We start from the raw sequence: 3897 nt of genomic DNA, 5'->3' as shown, positions 1-3897 counted from the left end.
TTTCTTAGACATTTCTTTTAACTCTGGAATACCAAATTATAGAGTCTTCTGCTAGCTAGCTAAATCATTTTGTCCATTGAGAGTTGGATCAATGCTGACCAAAGCTGGAAACAGGCAATAGTTTTTAAGAGAGCTGAAAGCATGATAGAGTCATCATATCAAATTCCCCTTGTCTTATTCTGCCTGGTGAAATATATTTTGCCAAGAGGGGACTACAAAATGGGTGTGACCAAAGATGATAGTGGAACAGAAATTCTGAAAAAGCCATAGTCTTCAGAAAATTGCTGGGTGTAGTTTTCAATATAAGAAAGGGAGGAGGATGGGATAAGTATAACGTATTGACCTTATTAGATGTTTCTTTAGCATGAGTTGGTGGTGCAGAGCTGTGCCTATAAGCATTTTTCGGCAACTGCAACTGTACTTGATGAAAAGCAACAGCAGCCCTGTTTGTGCATAAGGAAAACGTTGGGAAATGCCCTTTTTTTCACTAGATGTAGCAAGAAGCTCACCTTGTGACAAGCGTGAACTACCAAAAGCAAACAATTCTGGTGCTGAACTATTTCCATTGCCCTCTAGGCACAATGCAAAAATGGCTGGCTTTAATTTGAAACTCATTTGTGCCTTTACTTCAGTGGTTTGGTCTACAGCACTACTCGCTCCATAGTAAATTACAAGAAGTACCAAAGCAGCGTTAAAAGGTGAGAAAGTGTCACAGAGCTGTTAAATTTTGTATTTTTCGACGAGGGTTCTTACCTAGGATTTGTGTAACAATATGACTTGCATGCTTAAGTGATTACAAAGGCTTGAACTCCCCGTCTCCATTTTGAGCATATTATTTTTAGGTCTACCAAGAGATTTAAGTAAACATTACTGCATTCACCTGTACAATCTGCACAGTTCTTCCAGTAAATTAATCCGTTTGCACTTCAGTCCTTGTTCGTAGAAATTGTTCCACTAGTTTTAAGGGTGAATATATCCAAGTAAAGGATATATTCCAGACATTACTTTTGGCCATTTTCCTCATTCAGCGGAGAAAAGGAGACTCAAACGAACAACAAAGCAGGCGATCTGGGACCTCGTGGTTTTCAGTTATGGCAACATCTATGATTTCAAAGGAAGCTTAATGCTTAGGATTGCAGTCTGTCCTTAAGCAAAAGTTTAATTCTGGAAGTATTTATTTACTTGGAGATTACACACACACACACACACACACACACACGCACACACACCTTTCATCCAGGGCTAGACCAAGATTTTTTGCTGCCTGAGACAAAGTTCCCATCCAAGTTGAGTGTCCAGGTTATTTTGGCACCCCAGGTAGAAAACCCTTCAAATGCCTCTCCCCCGTCTGGCAGTGAAAATACAACTGCCATAACAAAATATCAAACTCATTCCCGTCCTTTCATAAGGGCTAGCCTAGTTCTGACCTAAAGCACAAGATTATCGGGGTTGCCAACAGTGCCCATGGATATTAGTGTGCCTGCTGGTACTTCCTGTGGCACATGAAAATCTCAGTAAAACATTCCCTCAAAAATCTACAAGGCATGAGCAAGTACCTGTTCAGTCCTGTTTACATTGGCTCCTCCTCTCCTACAGTTACAACATATAAAGCGCAACAGGCTGAATGGTAATGTTTGTAACAAATTTCTTTACAGTACTAGTTACTTCCTAACATACGAATCAAGTGCAGGATGTACACCATATACAATCCTTAAACAAGGTATATAACCTATTTAATTAAATCCAATGCAGATATATTTCTTCCTTTCTTAATACTTTCTTGTTTGAGTTCATATATTACACAGTCCTCAAATGTGGTTAAGGAAAGGTCCCCGGAATGTCACAGACAATACAGCTGATGAGGTCGGCTAGCATAGGTGGCAGACACGGGCAGGCTGGCTCCGTGTGTTGTAACTTGTAACTATTGCATCTGCATAACAAGGTATTGTATTTGTTTTGACCCTTCTCTCCTACATGCTGCCACAGCAGCCATTTTGTGTTATGTTGCATCCCCACCGCAGCCATTTTGTGACAGATGCATACAGCACTTTGTAAACATTCCAGGTGTGCCCACTGGCCCAATCCCTGTACAAGAAGAACTAGGTGGATCTGACCATGGGTCTATCTGATCCAGAATTTTGTTGTCACTGTTGTCAAGCAGGTGCCTAGGGGAAACATACCAACAGGACACGAATGCAACAAGCCTGTCTTGCTGATTATTTCCAGCAACTGGTGTGCACTTAATATTGGAGGTAATTTAGTTATCATGACGAGTATCCATGACTAGTAATCTATTGTCTTATCCTCCGTGAATTAGTCTAATACTTTTGAATGAATTTCTCAGGGGAGGGTGTGTGGAGAGAAGAGGTGATTTATTTATCTATATACAGTGGTACCTTAGGTTAAGAACTAATTCGTTCCGGAGGTCCGTTCTTAACCTGAAACTGTTCTTAACCTGAAGCACCACTTTAGCTAATGGGGTCTCCCGCTGCCGCCATGTGATTTGTGTTCTCATCCTGAAGCAAAGTTCTTAACCCGAGGTACTATTTCTGGGTTAGCGGAGTCTGTAACCTGAAGCATCTGTAACCTGAGGTACCACTGTATTATACTGTACCCCCCCCCCTTTGGTGATATGGTGGAGATCCAAAAATGCAGTTTGTGGTAGGAATTGCCAGGAAGTGAAGACCCCACTAATTTTAGCCTATAAACTTCAATGTCTTGCAAGAAGGAACTAGAAATATATCTGTCACACAAAGCAGCAGGTCCTTTCCAGCCTCTCCCCGCTTCCCTGCCTTCTATCTGAGTTCCTTCCAGTCAGTTCACTATTATCCCTCACACAAACAGCATCAAAAGTTACATTCAAAGAAAGGAAGTAGCACAAGATAAATGTCTGAAAATAAAGCTTGCTACTGGAAAATGTACTTTAAAAGTTTCCACATGGCTGTAAAAATCTTTCTCCTGGAAAAAAGGAGGCACTTGATCATGAAATAAGCAATATGAATACGTTTGTCTCAAGATAAAACTTCTATGGCTTTTGCGTTGGTGTATTACTGTTATTTAACTCACCACCCCATATGTGCCTATAAAATTCACTGCAGCTTTTATTATATTTTACTGAGCAGTGTTCAGCTTTGGGTATTGGAAGGAGTACTTTTATTTTCATTTTTCTTTTAAATGTCAACTTTTGTACAATATCTAGACCTGTTGCATAAATGGTAAGCGCCGTATTCTTAGAAAACAAGCAGGTAGACCATTGGGAGCGTATTTTATCCATTTATTAAATTTGTATTCCATTTTGTAATATTGCCTCCACCTTTTGCTTTCTAACTTTAAAGGTGCCCCATTGACTTACTTTAAGAATAATAATCATGAAAGCTTAGAGTTCAGTCCTGCTTTGGGGGAAGTAATGAATGTGAAGACGAATCAGAAATCATTCACAGCTCTACCCCAAAGTGAAGTTAATTCACCTTTAGTTCAGTCAGCAACTATAGAAACTCCTTTCAGGTGTAGTTCAGCAATTCCCCCCACTCCTTTCAACTGGATTAGTTAATTCTAATACTGGTTTTGCCTGGGGATGCCTGAGTTTGTTTGTTTACCTGAACTTCCTACACATGGTGAATTGGGGTTGTGGTGGCTGGGTAGATTTAACCCTTTGCCCCTATCACAGTTCAGATCCTGCTTCCCTTGCTGCCGCAGCAATTTTTGTTTAAAATCATGCATGTCAGGTCACACCATGTGAATAACATCACATGTAGGTTGCCCATGAATAAACACGGATTGGATTGTGCTGTAAAGTGGGAAGGGGAGGAGGGTTGCCAGGCCAAGACTGTAAAAATAAAAGGCCAAACAGATGTTACATAGCTCATCTCATTGTTCTGAAATGATCACTTAAATCAG

The sequence above is a fragment of the Podarcis cretensis genome (assembly GCF_951804945.1).
Source record: "Podarcis cretensis genome assembly, chromosome: 12".
In the NCBI taxonomy this organism is placed as follows: Eukaryota; Metazoa; Chordata; class Lepidosauria; order Squamata; family Lacertidae; genus Podarcis; species Podarcis cretensis.
Note: the sequence above shows the minus strand (reverse complement) of the source record.